General features: G+C 34.0%; 1 protein-coding gene across 3 annotated transcripts in view; it reads left to right on the top strand.

Moving 5' to 3' along the window:
- Positions 1-19,082, top strand: part of CNTN5 (contactin 5) — a 602,350-nt gene that overhangs the window by 161,483 nt on the left and 421,785 nt on the right. The gene's annotated exons all lie outside the window — the stretch shown is intronic.

The following is a 19,082-nucleotide window of genomic DNA, read 5'->3' as shown; positions in this document are numbered from 1 at the left end:
TGAGACTTTAAAACTTTCCATACTCTATCTCCAATTATAACATGTAAAAGATTATGATTATTTCTGTGGCAAGGAAATCAAACTGGAGATTGATATGTTACTTACAGTTTTTCATAGGTGGCATGCTATTAAAATAATCTGTTTTCTTGATAAGCTCTAGGAATCACACTACATTTATAAATAATATTTTCATAAGTTCATGCTTTTTGCTTAGCACCTGAAGGAGCCAGAAATATGTACTGACACCAATGGGCTCTTTTAAATTTTGATAGACTTTGATCTTGAGCTGTGGATTCAGAATTCTGTATATTGGTTTGACATGACTCAGAAATCAAATCCATGTCTTCGCAGGAAAAGTTCCATTTTAGCAAATATATTGCAATCAAAACTTTGATACAACAGGGAAGGGAACACTCCTTATACATACTGTTCATCTATCTAAAATGTTAATGGTTAATCATAATACAGAAAAATATTATTATTAGTATTAGTATTATATAATAATCAATATTAACAGTGATATTATTTATCATCATCATCATCATGATCCTTTTAGTAGTGTAGTTAAGACTAATGCATAGAAACTTCCTAGCACCTATTCACCTATTCCCTTTCTCTGGTATAATCTTCAACCTTCCTATTTTTCCCTACATTTAGACAGCTTGAGGTTTCCTTAAAAAGGAAATGATAACATCTCATCAGCATTTTGAGTTTCCAAAAAAACTGATAAGAGCATCTTCCTACACTGTGTTGAGTCCACCTAGATATTTTCCTTTTTCTTTTTTTTTTTTTTAATGTTCTTAAAACATAAATTGCTTGGCGTGTTCTCCATTTATTTCTATTTTTAGTATGGTCTCCAGCCATTACCTACTGAAGTTGCATAATAGGCTTCCCCAGCACTGATTAACATCAATGTAATGATGTTTCCCTCAGCTAATGTTCATTATTCATTCACAACATGGGTTTGTTTTAACTTTATGGCATGTAATCTTCACAAATAAAGAATCTGGACAATAATAACCTGACTGCTTGAAAGTTGTTACCATAGCTAATACAAGGTAAAATGAGCTTAGCCAAAATCAAAAATAGACAGCTCTAGACTGCCAAGTCAGTACAAAAATCTGTGGACTTTTATTGGTTGCAGTGAAATGGTATTTGATGGGATACAGATTACTTTGTTAATAAATAATTAACTATTTTGAAGACTAATTATTACCAACTACAAAAGTAATGCTGATTAAATCTAATTTAGCTTTCACAGGAATTTTCTTAGAGTTGATCCTCACCTATTAATATTAAGCAGTATTTCAGAACGTGTTTATTACTATATATTAGCTGATAAATTTCTCTTTCTGGTGTTTGGAGCATCAGTATGTTCAAATTCACAAGAATAAGTATTTGATTTTTAGAGTTTTTGAGTGATTGAACCATAACTGCATTGTAATTATCTACAGTGCTTTTCACCTCTTCCCAGGCGAACGTAAATGCTTCAAAGAAACAGGATCTTTAACTTTCCAGTAGATGCTTATAATTTAATAATGGAAAATATTTAATTCTTGGAAAAATGTCTTCCTTAATAATTAAGGTGCATTTTTCTTTTCCTAATTTCATCTCCTCATCCTAGTTTCAGCTTCTCCTACAACATATCAAATTAATTACTTCTGAGCATTTATCATCCTTGAGTATTTTTTTATTATTAATATTTATGACCTATACATTAATTGTAATTTAGCCACAGCATTTAAGTCACATGACTTCTTATTAATCTGTCACATGCTGTAATGAATGAGAGACAATAGGTTGTGAAAGGAAAATCATGATTCAAATACTCCCAAATGTTTTCTCTGTAATTATGGTCTTATATTTTTTTTTTCTTCATTTTAACACCTTCATGTGTCTTTTTACTTGATGCTGAAGTGACTTATTAATTTCTGACTGAAAATCCACATTTTAATTGTCCTTCTTTTTCATAACTAACAGAATGATGTAACAGGCAGAGAGGCAAACTTTTGGGGTAAAGAGAGAACTAGGTTTCTGAAAAAAAAGTGAGATCTGATAAAAAAAGTCACAGGTGCCTTACTTACAAAGGGAGATATCCTCTGGAAAGCAGAGAACTGGCTAACAAAGAAGAAGTGGACAACAGTGTCAAAGCAATAAAACTTTAACACTTACCTTGAAAAATGTGCAGGATGATGGGAACTAAAAAGAGGAAAGTTAACTTTGGGTTTAAATTTCAGACAGAAATAAGTTCTATCAAACAAAACCTGAACATAGTCTGCATGTACCTAATCATGTTGTTTCACACAGAAGAGAAACAGAAACTCAGGGTAGAATTTTCTTCCCTGTTTTCTTTGCCTTATCTTAAAATTTGTATAGTCAGTGGAAGAAGTGGCAGAACATCGTTCTGTACTCGATGGAATGTCTACAGGTTTTTTGAGCCAGGGCTGAACTTCAGTTTGCTCAGTATGTTCACTGACAATGTCCTAGTGATCAAAACTGGGTGCTGGATGAGCATCCAAAGGCTGAGGCAGAGGTGGAACAGGGGAATGCAGTGCTGTTTAGGCCAGCACTCCTATTAAATAAATAGTTAATCAAGCACCATCCTTACTGGATTGAATAATGCTCAGTATAATGAAGGTCTGATGGCTGTTTTGCCCTCCAGGTGCACCAGGCAAGATTAATGTCTTAAAGGAGTAATATACATAGAACACAGAGAAAGAGGTAAGTGAAGACCTTGAATTGACAGTCTCATGCAGTAAAGCAAGAAGTAAATTTCACTAGAAGATAATTGATTCTTCAGGGACCTTTACCTGTCAGATTAAATAGTAGGCTGGAAAATGCTGCTGCTTTTTTAAGGTGCAACTGAAAGAAACAGAGTGAAAGACAGATTCCTATAATTTGTCCTTCTATTATGCAATGGGTTTTTGGAGTCTTTTTCAGCAAGATTAAGCTGTGTTGAACCAGATGTCCCAGTGGTACTTCAATAGTCTGTAGCTAAACTAAACCCCAAATAGCTGTTTATAACACATAGAACTCTGAGTTCTGGTAAATGAATATGGTTTAATAAACAAAGCAAGTGCTAGAATAATCCAAACAGTCAACAGCCATACAGCTGTAGTCTTGTACCTTGTCAGCATACTAAAAAAGTGGCATAATAAAAAATAGACAAGCCAAAACTAACTCCTGCAAGAAGTTGAAAGTGTAAAGAGGCTGCTTCTAAACTATTAAGAGTATAAGCACTTTGAGAGTAAAGGTTCCCTGTGGGTGTCTCCTGATGCCTCAAGTTTTAGCTTTCATGTTTTCCAGATTCTGTACTGCATTAGTATGTAACTCTGAACTTCATATAGAGTTTTAGTAAGTTTTCTTCACAGTTTACTTAGACAAAACAATCCTTTTCCAGCCCAAGAATCATGGACACCATTACAGCTTCATGCCCAAAAAGTATAAATAACAGTGAATTGAGGAGAGTGATCTGGGAGGATGTGACTTCATAACCTGAAGCTGTAATTGGACAATTGACCTCAACATGTAAATAGACCAAAACTTATAAAAGTGTGAAAACATGTGATGCATCATCCATCTTGGTTGTAGCCTCTGCTGGAGGGTTTTGCCCAGCCAGACAAAATGAGGTACACTTTCTTAATGGAATGTAAAAAGCCTACTCTAGAAACAGTTGCAGACATTTACATTGTTTCAAATATGGATTCAATTTAATATTCCTGAAAGTTCTTCCATCTGACCACTACAAGTCCCAGATACCCACCTTGGAAGTTCTGTAGCAAGTCTTCCTACAGTGTCTAATTGTGCTCTTGTGTTATTCATCTGCCTCTACTGAAATCAATGAGAGAAGATTCTGTTTGTTGGCCAACAGCTGTAATGTCATTATTAATTTTTCTGCAGTACCCTTTTTGAATCAATAAGGGGCCAAGAGGTCTTGACAAGATATATTTTTTCTAATATTGATCTTGATGACCAAGCTAGTGCCCTCAAGTCTAACCATTGATTCTAAGAGACAGAACTCTTAAGCTGGAGGCCAACCTTGAGCTATTAAACACATCAGAATTTGTAATTAAAAAAAAAAAGGCACACTGTCATATTTTTTATCACAAGCAAAAGGAATCTTTCCACACACATTAAGAATAGCATGAAGTGCAGAGATACACTAGAGATATGCACCCTGAATTTAATTACTGATTTTATAAACTACATTCAAATTTGAATCAGATTCACTAACATTCCACTATATATGGAAGTTGATGTCCTTCTATTTTTCCTTAGTTAAAATTTTTAAGAAAGTATTTTAGTGGGTTGTTTTCACTTTCATTCCCTGACAATGTTTTCAATTTTTTGGGGGGGAGTGTCATTATGAATACATTTTTGAACAAATACACCCATTTCAGCTGGTCTGTCTTTTATCAGTCAAGGACCAGTAATTGTTGATATTACTCTATTCACTTCATTGTAGACTAACATGAATCAAAGCATAGAAAAGATGTTCAGAGCTGTTGACTAAATATGAATATCTGAGAAAGCAAACAGAATTAGTTACCTAAAATTCAAGAACATTTTTTTTCTTACATATCTTGCAGCACTACAGAATTTGTTCTCTAAACATGCACTATAAATGTCTGGATGCAAAGATATCTGCTGGCTTTTAAGAAGATCATAGCTACATGCAGCTTAAGGCACATTTAATATAGCTAGCATAATTTTTATTAAAAAAAATAATTTATGACAGAAGGCTGATTTATAATTAAGTTCCAAAGACAGAAACTGATTTCTATCATTTGATAACATTACAGTGAGGAAGCCACCTGATTCTGTGATTATGTATGTTATGGGATTAGGTTATAAATTTTGGCTGATGTATTACATACTCTAAACCAGATTACTCTAAACCCAGTAAAAGAGAGCTGTTGTCTCAGAAAACTTGTTGCTCAAATTAAGGGAGAAAACACAGTCAGGGAAAAGGTGCACAGGGATGTTCAGGAAAGACTCAAAAATTAAGATCAAAGAGAGATCATGTATGCCAATCTCCTGCTTTAATAAAGACTAACCAGTTTCTGAACACTGCACAGTGCCAATCTAAACATTAATAGAAATCACCAGGTTTTGATATAGCAGGTCTTGAAGTCTGAAGATATTTAGATGCCAGCACCACCCACGAGTACTGCACTTTGTAATTCAGTAGTCTGGAGATGACCAGCCCATAGATGTCAGCCCTGTCTTGAGGTCACACAGGTTCTTCTTGACAGAATAGGAAATTTAAGAAGCAATTCTTACCCCAATGGCTTTGCTTTCCAAAACTCATTATTTTCATTTCAAATTTCAGCTTTACTTGGTTTAGCTTTCATAGGAATTACACTGAAGTATCTTCGTTTCGTAATTTAATAGAACGCTTTTGTTTCAAATATTTCTAGTGTTATTTTCATTACATTGTTTTGCAATACCGTTATTCAGATATAAGAATATCTTCCAGCCTTTCCTCAGCAGCATTTCTGCTGGAAAACACATATAACATTTGTTATGAAAATATCAAATGGAATCAATTCATAAACTAACTCCTCCAAAATTTTATAGTACATTCATTTTATTATGAAATGAATACTTGAGTCTCTATGACAAGAGAAAGAGGAAAAAATAATAGGCCTATGAATAGATAGATGTCTATATAAAAATGTGCAAGAAATATACCTGGTTTGCTCTAAGGACTTATCATTGCTATAGAAATGCACAGGGACTGCATTTAGGCTTTCATAGTTTCCAGTTTTAAAGCCTGTTACTTTCTGCTTTTACTTGCATTTTCTTTGTCTTTACAAAACTTTGCCTATGGCAGTTAATGTGCCAGTTTTTAGGTCAGAGGAATTTGCAAAGTTTCAAGAAAATTGAAGAAAATAAGCATTATAAGTCATTAAGATTTCACCCAACAGAAAAACTAAACTTAGTTAAAGTTTTTACAATTTCTTGAAACTCAGAAGTGATTTTTATTTTAATTTTATGTTTTCCATGGATTTAAACCTAAACCTTTATATTCCAGATAACTGACAGCATATATACACTGAGCCTGCTCTAATTAATTGCATATCCCTTTAGAGACTAAAAATGATCATACTATCAGTTTTTTGGTAGTGATAACCTGTCAGGGCTGTCACCATCTCTAAGCATAAATTAATTTCTAAAACCTCTCATAAAAATAATCAAGTCTTTATTTTGGATAACTGGAGAATGAACTTTGGGAGACTTAGCTCTTTATTTCTGAAATGTTTTGAGGCTGCACTGAAAAAGCATGTTGCACATATTACAAACCATGCAATATGGCACGGCTTATGACTGAAAGGAAGAATTCAGTGTTAACCGTGATTGCCTGTGACTGAGGGATATAAATATAAGGTATTTTAGTTTATTGTTCTCTAGTTTTGACTTTAAAAAATAAAAAGTAGCAAGCTGAATGCAATTTTAAAGCTACTGTCTAAATATACAAGATGTTTTATTCAAAATGTATAGGTATGTAAAATTTCATTTCATATTTTTAGTATTCTATCACTAATTATGAAAACTACTACCTAAAAATCAAATAATCTGAAGACATTCTGAAAGAGAAAAAACCCACAATATTGGATATAAGGTGAATATTTCAAATCTAAAGCAAATAGTTTTATGCTAGTAGAGGTATTTAACATCTCTCCCCACAGTGAATCTAAGGAAGGAGAAGTTCTATGAATTCAGAGAATCTCAAATGCCACTTGACAGAGTGAAAGACAGTGAATATGTGTGACAGCACAAAAAAAACCTGCTTTCAGGTTGGAAATAACGTCGTCAAAACAATGTCCATACTTCAAATCTTTTCTTGGTTCAATCCACAGTTACATATCCAATGCTGAAAATAAATATCTTAATTAGTTAGTTCTATTTACACAGACACATATAATGTTAACTCTACAGTAAGTAGAGAAAAAAAAAAATCTTTAAACATTAAAAAGGTCACATAATATAGATTAATATAGATTTATGGAGGTAATTTTTAGCAAGTCATGTTTTCATCCATTTGGGTTATTTTCCACCCAAAGACAGCCCTTACACAGCTTAAATTCCAGTCTAATTAGAAGATCTTAGTTAAGGCAGGATTAATAGAAGAGAGCAGTACAAAATTTAGATTGCTTTTAAAGGAATACCATAATCAATTCTCTGTTTAGAATGTATTTGAAATTCTTAACGGGTTCCATTTAACTTTGTATGTGTATACTAAATTGCTGTTATTTGCTAAAATTCTTAACTTAAATGTTCTCTTAAGAGAAGGAAAAAGGTCACCCCTTTGTGAACACAGGATCATTCACTGAGTCAGCTTCCAGCTGCTGTTACTTACCTTAGAACCTGAGTGCTCATGTGGTTTATGTACTGGTTACTGCAATACTGAGAATTCATATAATACCATGGGGGGATTTTGTGATGATAAATAGCATATTTATTTAAACAGTAGTGATTTCAAACTAATAGTCATCAATGCAAAGATTCACGGCTAGATTTGTCTAGATGAAAAGTGTTCACACAATCAAGTTCATTTTTTCTGATGATTCATGGTTATTCCAGAATTTATAGAGACCTGAAAAAAAAAATCCCTTATTATATATTTTTTTTTTAATTGCTAGTACTAATTTTCACTTGAAAAGTAGATATAAGGTTTTTTCTTTTAGTTTTGTACTGGTATGAGCATTCACCTAAAGAAACTTCTTTATCTACCCCCTTTGTAACTGATATGTTGTCTACTTAAATCCAAATTATTTTAATTTTTCATAGCAAAACTCTTTCTTATTATAGAGGAGAAAAAAGATATAGAATGTGCTTATTCTATGAGTACAAGGAGAGATAACTATCTTTGTGAAATCAAGGATAAGCATGCATATATGGAACAGTAATTTGCTAAGGTGGCTTCTGATGATGTTGTCTAAGGATAGATGCATTACACTTTTGCATAATGAAATTAATATATGGCAAATACTTATATTACTTTCATAAATGTTTTAATTGTTGCATCTTTAAGAGTATTTTCATAAAATTGTCTTTTCTTTCTTCAGTATCTTTAATATCACAACTTTTTTTTGTTATAATTTTTTACCTGTTAAACAGTCTTTATCTTAACAAATTATTTTTCTCACTTTTACCTTTGCATTGTTTATTCAGGATTTGAGAAAAAAAGCCTGACCACAGTAAAGGATGGTAATAATAACAATAATAATAATTACTTATTTTGAACTGAATTTTTGTGTCCATATCACACATTTGTTCCATGCATGAAAGCAAGCCAACTTAAAAACAGACATGACACACAATTGACAAAGAATGCTATTACAGTTTATTTATCAAACAGTTTAAGCTTAAGAGTGCAGTTTCACATTGAAAATTCATAATTTTTACCTCTGCTTGATTTTAAATGACGCAAGTGTCTGGTGACTTCAGGATGATTTCCTGATCAGTGTTTTTATTTACTCCAAAATAAGCTCAGTGCAAAATTATCTGGGCCAGTTCTATCCCTGAAATCCTTTTTTAGGCACAAATGGGCCAAAAAATATGCCTATGTGCTTTGTCCTATAACTCAGGTAAATTGCTGGTAAATACTGCAGTATACTGTCAGTGAAAAGGATCATGCAATTTGCTTTATTGTACCCATTTCTTGAGTAGGATATACACTATTAAAATTTTTTCTTCATAAAGTTTCTAACTTATCTGATAATTATTAAAGAGATTTATTACATTTACATTTATTATATCTAGGAAGCTGTGAATGTGTTACTGAAGTACAGGTAGAAAATAGCCACTGCTCTCCTCACTTCTGCAAGGTCAGTCATTTCATGATACAAGTTTATCAAGCTGGTCAAGCATGACCTCCCTTTCAGGAAGCTGTGCTGACTATTCCTGATTATTTTCTTGTCCTTCATGTGCCTGGAAATAGTATCAGCATTAGCTGATCCATAACCTTCCCAGAGACTGAGGTAAGGCTGAATGGTCTGTAGTTCCCCGAGTGGGCTGTATGTTGTTAGAAGAATAATATTAGAAATATTTCTAGGATGTGTGTCACAAGATGAGCTGGAGAGTTCTTTACTTGATAATATTGCTCCATGCATCAGTAACATGATGACTTTTTCAATAACATATCAAAGCAACTCTGAATATTTAAGAGTTCCAGCACTAAGAGGAAGAGCATTATTGATTTGGAAACCATTGATAGAATAAAAAAGAAAAAGGATAAAGCATGACCAGCACACAGAGGTGTTGGTATGTGATTAGCTAAACCAGGCACCTTCATCTAAATATATAATATATATCTAATATCTAATATCTAATATCTTATATATTATATACTATATATCATATATCATGTATCATTTATATATGTATATATTATATGTATATATTATATAATATATATAATATAATATTTTTCCAGATGTAGTCATGTCCCCCTGCCCCCTTTTTAGTTTAGCTTCTAACATAGATGAAATTCTAAGGTTTTGATGGAGAGAAGCAAGAGAAAGAGGAAATGGAGGAAGAGAAGGAGGGCAAAAAGGAAGGTGTTCAAAATCCCAGGATTTTTTACCCAGTGGGTACTCTGGGACAGAGTTCACTAGCTGCAAACTGACTGGGATTTGAGGCACAGGGTGATGTGGGAAAGACAGCAAGAGGATAATTGTGGGCACTTAATAGTCTTGGGGTGATGGAGAGGGCTTCAGTCTTTAGCCCAGGCAGCTGGGCTCACATTACAGAAGCACTGAAAGCAATGGTGGTGTGAGGACATTTATGCATGTTGGAATAACATTTTTAGCAAAAATTAGTGGTTTTAGTATTTATCCCTTATAGTTCTGAATCTGGCATCTGTTCCAAATCACACTTTTTCTATCACAATTTCAACATGGCTTTAGCTAAGCTGATATATTTAGAAAGGAATTTTCCTGTTTTTAAAACATTCAAAGTATGTATCTGCCCCCAGATCATATACTTTGTAAACAAAGAAATATACTCTGCTGATCTTCATTAAATTCTTGTATGACTAACCCTAAAATGTATCTCTGATTATTATTTCATTTGCTCTACCTGTACTTAATTTGCACAGAATTGTGGCATCTATATGTCATTTCCCAGTGTAACTTACTTTCACCATAATTTGGGTAGAAAATGCTCTGAATGACATGGCAAAGCCTCTGGGGCCACTGTTCAGCCACTGAGCCTTCCTCTCTCTGCAGTTATCATGGTTCTGCCTCTCAGTGCCTTTGTCTGCATGAGAGAATAATTCAGTCATCTTTTGTCCTTAGTGTTTTTTAGTTACAGGCACTGCATATTGTCTGATCTTTACTCCTGCATTACTTATTCTCTTGTACTGACTTATTAAGTAATGCTATTTTCCTTGCTGCTTTAATAGACCACTCTTTTCTAATTAAAGTAGAATGAGAGAATGAGAAGCAGCATGTTTCCAAAGTAAAGCGACAGGCAGGAGACTCAATTCCTTTTACTGTTTAGACAGTGGATCACTGTTTGACTTTGTGAAAATCACTTAGAAGGTCCAAATTTGCAAGCAGCTGCACAAAGTTTGGGTGTCTTCCTTTTGTTACCTACCGCAGAGTTTTGTTCTGAGAAGTGCTCAATGGAGAGAACAGCAGTTAAAGGTGATAAGACATGCAGGTACTTGACATATTCACCAATTAGGATAGTATGAGAGCATTTCAAAGTCAACATCTTGAAGTCCCAGGTGATTTCAAGCTTGGGTTTTGGTTTTTTGGGTCTTTTTTTTTAAGTGCTGACTTAAAAAATAGTGTTCCTTGATTTTCCTGTCTGCAAATAAAAAATAATAACCTTCATAAGGCCTGTTGATTGAAAATGTTTATAAAACTTTGCAGGATTCCTTGTGTGAAGGAATGAAACTTTATGAAACTAAGACTCTCTTTCCTAGATTATGGCAGTTTCCAAGTCTTCTAAAAAACAAGGCTTGAGTCAGCCTTCACTGCACACTGATCCACGTTATTGTGTGCATTATGAGTCAAAAAGAAGAGAAACACAATTAGTCATAATTATGCTTTCCTCCTAGAGAGTGATATATATCCAAGAAAAATCATCTGTGGCTACCAAGTAGAAAGAAAACTTCCTGTTAGTTACACTTGAAACTAAGTATTTTTCCACAATTAAAAAGAATCTGAGCAAACAGATGCAACAGTTGAGCTCAGAGGAGGTCACCATGAGAAGAGTACTTGCACTGGCAACCAGAAAGCAGCAGTGAGTTTATTTCTAAAGGGTATTATTTTACTAACAATGGTGCAGCAGCAGCGCCAGCATAAACAGCATGCTTATAGAAAGGTGGCCCTATATATGAACATGAAGATGCTGTTGGAGTGGAGTTGGAAAACAGGTTTGGGTATGGAACTCTCTCACAGTCTCCTTCTCCCATCAATATACCCATGTTTTAGTGTGTTGGAACAAACTTAGTAGCATGACAGAACCCTTGGAGGAGACTGCACTATGACAAGACAATATGCATGACAAAAGGTGAGATGAAACTCCATAGCAAAGTCTCATGATCTGTGTAACCCAGGGTTACACAGCTGGTGCATGCACAGAAATTGCTGCAGGGGGATTGTAGGATTCTGTAATGCACAAGGAGATGAACACTTTTTATTCCTTAAAATTTCTCTTCATTATTACACAGTATCAAAAATACTGCAAAAATCAACATTAGCAAGAATCCTACCACAGAGATCATCTATAGCAAATATAAAAAAGATCAATAAAGTAAACATATATAGCAATTAAAAATTACTATCAGCAATCATTACAATCACTATTATAATCAATAATATATTAATAAGCAATAGTATGGCAACAGTCAATAGCATCAGCAATCAATCATATAGCAAAAATCAATATAAAAAAACAACAATTACTATAGGTTACTGTGAGCTTTTCATTAGTGAAGCAATTTCTCACCAATATAACAGAAGATACACTTAAAACAGATGATTTATATGGATGTAAAATACCAGTTTTGAGTGAATTAGTCTTCAGAATGGGCCAAATGACATTAAAGTGTAAGACAAACCAGTAACCAAGAGAGACCTAGCCATTGCAGAGCTGTAAAGGGCAAACTGAAACTACTCCAAAAGTGGGCCCAAATCAGGGACCAACAAGGTAATGGAGTCTGATTTCAAAAATGATTGGCATCACAGAATCTGGAGTTACCTTGGTGTCCCCAATGAGAGTCTAAGATCTTGTAAAAAGTTTGTGTAGATTTAAACTTCTTTAAAAAAGTAAAAACATGTGCAGCATGAGAAGGTCTCAGGGAGAGAGAAGCTCTATTTTGGATAAAAACAAAGTTCTTTTTATATTGTAGAGATATAAAAGCACATAGGACACACAATTTTGAGCAGCCACTAGATGCTGTTAATGTCTATTTTTCACCCAGACCTCCAAGGAAGTGGTGATATTTCTGTTCTTTCAGCCCAATTTTATTTTCCAAGACTGTTTCCACTTTCTCAGAGAGTAAGTAGCACTTTCTTGGGTTTTGCACTTACTGATGGTATCTCAGGAGGTCACCACTTTCTAGGTTTATTGCCTGTACTTTTTAAAGAGGCCAGCTACACTTTTCCAGTATGTTTCTAGTTTCAGGACCCAGTTCCCAGGCTCACAGCTCCCATACCAGCAGGAATTCCCTTTGATAGCTCCTTTCCTCTTTCTAAACTTTTTGGCTGCTTGCATCATGAAGTTATGGTGTTAGTGATGGCTCAGAGTAAAATCCCAAAGTAAATCATGCAGCGCTGTGTTGCTCACCTTCTACATCTCCTGATGATAGAGAAACAGGAAACAGAAGCCAAATATTATGACACCTACAAACATTTGCAAATGATCTTCTCTTGGAGCTGAGTGTGTGTCCTCAACATTTCATCTATACAGCTAAGAATTATCTCCTGCCATATAATTTTGTTCTTTCAAAATCTGCATCTGAGCAATCTAGTTCCTCCAATACTAACTCTACAGCTTAATGGAAATTGCCACTGAAAGCTTCATATTATTGTCATAGCTGTTGGTAACCTTTTCCTCACTAATTCATGTCTCTGTGGTTTTCCTTCTGAAAAATGGACATTTACTTCTATTCTGAAAAAATTATGACACACTGCAGACAGCACCAGTTCTGGGTGTTAGAGATATTACAGACACCATCATTATTGTTATTATATTATATTATATTATATTATATTATATTATATTATATTATATTATATTATATATATATATATATATATATGTTGTTATTATTATATATTGCTATTATAAGTGAGGGGAGAACAACTATTCTGGGATCACATTTACTGTTTATGGAAGGTACATGTAAGTAGGCAGTACAAAATTACTTGTGAATATCAATATATCATTTAAATGTAAAGATAAACATGTTGCTACATATTTAAGGACTTGAGTAATAATCTCCACTCCTGTCTACCAGATTAAAAATCTATTATGAAATCTTCATTTTGAAATTACAGAGCTCCAGACAATGTGCATAAATTTAAAATAAATCCCTAGTTTCACAGGCTTTCTGAAAATTTTCCTACTGGAGAAGTCTATGAAAGACAGGGATGAAGACATGCCACCCACTGTGTGGTACCTGTCATTCCCTTCCACGAGTAAATAATTTCTCATCACTTCAGGAGTTGACTTTTGTTTTCTAAATGGAATATTTTTCTTCAAAATTCAAGTTCAAAATTAGACAAAGCTTCCCTTGGGCTGACCAGGCTGTTGCCCACCACACAGGTGGGAAATGCTCTCACACTTCCAAATAAATCAGTAGAAACCCTTTCCCGTGTTATGTTTGATTTCTCTATGGGTAAATTCAAAGCAGACATTAAAGGATAATGTGAGATGGGAGAAATAGCTAACCCATGGAGCAGTTTTATGCACTGAAGCTCTATTTTAAATTGTATTTTAAAAAGGCTTGGGCTGAAATATGACCAGTAATGGCCAGAACACTTGATAAGGGGTCTGAGGATGAATTTCTTGCCATTAATATATCCTGGTATATCTATACTCTCTGTAATCCTCATCTGTTAAGACTGTACAGTACCAGAAATAGATTGAAGAAAAAAGGAGAAAAAGGCTCTAAATGGAAAACTTTGCACTAGGAATTCAAAAGAAGGATTGAAAGCCACATATGTAGTAGAAATACTTGGGTTTTTTTTATAGCAAGCTTATTCTTCAGTGTAACCTGCACTACAAGCCTCCCAGAGGACATCTAGGAACACAGTAGTCTTTGATCTTAATGGAAACTGTGTTTGCTGAGGATGGTGCTGTCTGCCTTGCAGTCACCAGGTAGTCTGGTTGCACAGCAGGAACCTCTTGCCTGTAATACAGACACAGATAGTGAAACCTGCTTCATCTGTCTGAGGATGCCTGGAGTTTCCTCTAGCTCAATGTGGGAGGTATTGCGTTTCTTAGAAGAGCTGCTTTTTCCATGCAGCCGATGATGCCGTGACACATTTTCAAAGTAGCTGGGGACTGTGGGCCCATTTGACAAAATAGGAAAGAGGCTAATCTAAGTGGAAAAAAGATCTGATTTGGCCCCTTCAAGAAAATAGGTGGAATTATTGAGTAGATACGTGAGAAGAATGTGACTTGATTTTCTGAACCATGCTATATCAGAAATAGTAGATTTGTTTTATAAATGTTGAAGGGCAAGTCAATTGACAAGCTATTTTAATGAAAAATAAGGGATTTATCCTTCAACACAGAATGAAATTTTAAAAGGGCATAACTATCTTGTGTGAGGTCAAAAGCAGGAGAAAGATCTATGCAATTCTCAAGGTATTTTTTTCCAACTACAGCAGGTTTCAATCAAGTTTCTCACCGGATCTATTACCTCTCTATTTGCCTCTCCTACCTTGCCCTTCCACAACATTTAATAGCTTTATAACTGCTTCTCCTTTCTAACATATCAAAATCCACTGATTCTTAAATGGTCATTAATGAGAATGTAATCTGTCTTGTCTGAGGATCACTGGGAGACAGCATAGCCCCACAGTGAGCTATTCTTCACATCCCTCCTGCACAGCCTTTCTGAGGATACTGATTTTACACCTCTCTCCACTCTAATTTCCTGTTCATTCTACAGTATAGCATCTATTAGTCACAGAAAGTTGGAAAGTTAAAGACTCTATAGCTAGAGTACTTTGAGGCTTGCAACTAGAAAGGTTTTAGACCTTTGTGTGTAATGGGCTGTAAAAGCAAAAGCTGTGATTTATTGTTTCTTTCAGATACTGAAACCTAATGGCTAGCCCACCTTCTGTGGAATTCAGTGATCTGCAGATGTTTATATCAAATAAAGTGTTTGAATAAATTGTGATTCTTTCTCTTTTAATGCATCATGCTTATATGTTACTGTGCAATATTTCTTTCACAATTATATTTTTGACATTCAGTTCAAAGCTAAAAGTAATACAGTTTAATATTTATTTTCATAAAAAAAAGTTTTAAAAAATTAAATCTGTGACAATTATAAGCAGAAAATTCCGATGAATTATACATTAATTCATATTAAATCTGTCAAAAATAAAATAAAAATTTGATTTTTTGGCATATGGATATGTATGAACACAGAATGACATCTTATATTATAGGCACACACTCAATTAGGATATATACCTCTGCAACTTATAGAAGAGAAAGAGACTCAAGGAAAAAGAAAAGTTAATTCTGAACTGTACTAAGAGTAGTGATTTGTCACTATTATTGTGAAAAGGCAATTTGTATGTTTGCTTTTAATTTCCGCTACAAAATAAAAATTGTATAAAATGAAACACCATGGAATGACATGATTCTTAAGTGCAATGTCTTTCCCAGGTGTAGCTGTAAGCTTTTCAGGAAAATGATTGATCAGCTTAATAATAGCTAGGAATTAATTTCAAAATATGTTGTGAAAATAGCAGAATTTTTATAGCCAAAAAAAGAAACACATTGTTTATATAGATTCAATAATTTATTGTTAGTGTAATTTAAATCCTAACTGTCCCTTGAAGACTTCTTTTTAGTTCAGTACTTATTATTACAGGAAAAAAAAAAAAAAAAAAAAAGAAACTAAAAATAACAAAAACTATACCATCACAGAAGAAGCTGAAATTTCCATACACAAGGTATTGCTAGTACTTTTATCCTATTAAGTTTGATTTCCCAACACTCAGATCTAAATGTTGGCTTCAGCAAGGGTAGAGTCTGCAGGTGTTTAATGTATCCTCAGTCCTTCATGAGTACTCAGGTGGGTGTTTTCTTCCTCACCTTAGACTCAGGTAAGGACTTTTTCTATGTTTGCCAGCTTTCTCACAAATTACTATTTGTCACTATTTTTCACATGTGTGCTTCTTCTATAATTGCTAATTATGGCATACTTCACACATGTTAGATACATGTTCTTTGTTCTCTTTGCTGCCTTCAAAAGTGTTTTTGCCAGGTCTGTCTGTACTGCCTTGGCTGGTCATTAGTAGGATGCTTATAGACATTGGGTCTGGAGCATCAGCTTGTATCCTATTTCTTATGATTATGTGCCTTCCCCTCTCAGCACTGCATCCTCTGTCCCACTATTCAAGGTCTGCTTTGTCATACCACATCCATATGCCTCTATGCTTTGTTTCTATGTTAGAGTCATAAATATTAGATTCTATACAGAAAAACTACTTGTTACTACCACATATATGAAAATTTTAACCTAAAAAGATAAGCAAGAGCAAAATGAAACAGACCTAGTTTCTTGGTAATTGCAAAAATTGCTGTTACAGCTCTAGCAAATATAACAAAATTTAGCTAGGTAAGAGAAGTTACAGCCTCGGAAGTTTGTTCAAAGATAAGGGCAAGCTGATAGCTGTAGCAATATCTTTTTCACTGAGCTACAGGATCCATTCCACTCAGAGAAGCAGCTAGGGCTTTTTCTAATTTTTAGGAAAATGCTTCAGGACTGAGGTCTCCAATATCCAGGTGCTGATTGGAGAAGCTCACGATGCAGTCTAATGAAATAAAGCGGGACTGTGTGGAGTTGCTTCAGTCAAAGATGGGAACTGGGCCTGCAGCTTCTGAGGGTGAATAAAGTTTCACCCATTTTATCATGTCTCAAAATAGCTGCTAACAAACAGGTGCTTAAAGGACAGGAGTGAGGGATGACATTCCTTACTAAAAGTGTCAAAATTGTGCTAGGAAATGAATCTTTGAAGGTTTATTAGCTCATGAGCTTTTACTGCTTGGTAAACAAGTAGACCAGAGAAAGGTGTACTTGTAGGATACTTGGTATTCACATGGTTATTTGCTTACACTAAGCATTATTATAATTAGCAAATAAAAAACATACTTATACTGTAAAGGAAGGGAAAGATCTAATTCTCTCTCTTCCAATATGGTGGCTTCATGACTAAATTTCTTTTATCTTTGTCTTCATAATTTTTATAAAATTTCACTGTTTTCTGCAAGGTGAACCAACTCTAAAAGAAGGATGAGCAGATTGCCTTCCTTTGCTTCACAGATCTAAATGGTTGCGGGACTGCAGATGCAGCTTTGAATCATTCAAGCAGTACAGAGCAGAGCTGTAATATCACTTAGGTAATTTCTTATCTTCTAGACTAGGCTGCAAAAATATTAATAAGAACAGCAGCAGATTTTCTTCCTTAAACTGCTTAGTTAATTAATTAGTTAGCTAGTTAGTTAGTTAGTTAAAATTTGTTTGTTTGTTTCAAAATATGAAGTATAAGTCAAATCTACTCTCCGATGCCTTAATTCAGTGCCTTTCCAAAGGCAAGGTCTAGATAAAATTTTTAATTTGAACTCCAAGGGTAATAGAGTGAGGGAAGATTGTTTATAATTCTCAAGTGAATTATCTATGAAACTGATAGTTCTACTGGTACTTTGGTAGAAGAAATTTGGACACCTAATACATTTCCTGCCAGTCACATAAACAGGTATGACTAGGACAGTTAGTTGGCTTTTATTTATTTGTTTGGTTTGTTTTGTGTAGGGCCAAAGCTATTTAATAGATATACTTCCAGCTGCTGCTGGTTTCCTAGGACAACAGGTGAAGTAGACAGTAAGTAAATTGGAATATGAAGGCATTGCCCATGTTTCCTTTAGTCAAGATAAAAGAATTAAAAAGTCAAGGAAAGAAGCATTTAAAAAATTAACTCAGGTTGAGTATAAGAAAATGAAAAAAAGGAAAAGTTTTAAAATTATATGGATGTGTTAATTGTTTAGTTAATAAATACATTTTAATTAAAAGACTGTTTTTCAGTCTTTACGTGAAAAATACTAAATGCCCATGTAACACCACAACAGTGTTTTTTTGTTTGGGTTTGGGGATTTTTTTTGTTTGGATTTTTTGAGGTGTTTTTCTTTAGTTGGTTTTTGGGGGGAGAGGTTAGAGTTTTTTGCTTTCCTAATTGAAGTTGCTAACAACTGTTCCAATTTACTAAAAGTGTTGTGATTCCTCTGCAGTCAATTTAACTTAATGATTGAATAGTTCAAACAATAATTATTTTAAGGAAGTCATGCTCTATTTTTTTAGGATAATAAGCTAAATGGAGACACATGCCTCTAGCATAATTTCAAATGAGTACTTTGAAAATTAAATAATCAACAAAGTTGTGATTGCATGTTATCTGGAAAAGGTCACCCTAAAAAATTCCTGTGAGAAAGTATCTTTATAAAAATGCTTATGACTTGGTTTAAATTCAAACAGAAATTATTTTATATTTCTTCCATTATAGATGAGTATACATGAACATAAGAGGCTATTAGTGTAAACCCATACTTATCCATTCTTCCCAGCACTACCTTTTCTTAAAGGATAGCAGACAGAAAAAACTCTTAATTCTCTTAATTTCTTGTTCTTGTTTTAAGAAATTAGATTTTTCTTTTCCACCAAACACCATAAAACAAACACTTTTGAGTTCTGTATCCATTCTGAAACAAGACAGGTATCTCAGATTAACTCGTACAGCCAGCCTACACTGCCATATCATACAATATGAAAGGAATGAAACATAAAGAGCCAAATGAACATATTCCACATAGAAAAAGGT

Source organism: Parus major, chromosome 1 (assembly GCF_001522545.3).
Source record: "Parus major isolate Abel chromosome 1, Parus_major1.1, whole genome shotgun sequence".
NCBI lineage: Eukaryota > Metazoa > Chordata > Aves > Passeriformes > Paridae > Parus > Parus major.
Note: the sequence above shows the minus strand (reverse complement) of the source record. Positions and strands in the feature narration are given on the sequence as shown.